The following is a 542-nucleotide window of genomic DNA, read 5'->3' on the forward strand; positions in this document are numbered from 1 at the left end:
AAAAAAAAAGAAAAAGAAAAAGAAAAAAAAAAAAAGAATTGTCAAATATTGAACTGGATTTTGTCACTAGAATTTGAATTTTTTTAAATTAAGATTTATCTATTTATTAATTTTATGTATATGAGTACACTGTAGCTATCTTCAGACATACCAGAAGAGGGCAACTGATTCTTTTACAGGTGGTTGTGAGCCACCATGTGGTTGCTGGGAATTGAACACAGAACTGCTGGAAGAGCAGTTGGTGCTTTTAACTGCTGAGCCATCTCCAGCATGAATTTGAACTTTTTTAATGTGGATATCATCTAGTAAGAGCTGCAGTGTAAGAAGCCAAGAGGTGGGTTAGCAGTTAGAAGCACTTGCTGTTCGACAGAGGACCTGGATTCAGTTCCTGGAATCACTCCTTTGTAACTTCAGTTCAGGCGCTATGATACTGTCTTCTGGTCTCCATTGGTACTGCACACATATGGACATGCAGGCAAAGGCCCTGTACACATAAAATAAATAGGTGAGTGGTTGGGCAGTGGTGTCATACGCTTTTTTTT

The 542-nt window shown here is 38.0% G+C and overlaps 1 protein-coding gene across 1 annotated transcript in view; it reads left to right on the forward strand.

The window, feature by feature from the left end:
• Rint1 (RAD50 interactor 1) overlaps positions 1-542 on the forward strand; it is a 36,056-nt gene that overhangs the window by 11,875 nt on the left and 23,639 nt on the right. The window lies entirely within an intron of this gene.

The sequence above is a fragment of the Mastomys coucha genome, unplaced genomic scaffold (assembly GCF_008632895.1).
Source record: "Mastomys coucha isolate ucsf_1 unplaced genomic scaffold, UCSF_Mcou_1 pScaffold19, whole genome shotgun sequence".
NCBI lineage: Eukaryota > Metazoa > Chordata > Mammalia > Rodentia > Muridae > Mastomys > Mastomys coucha.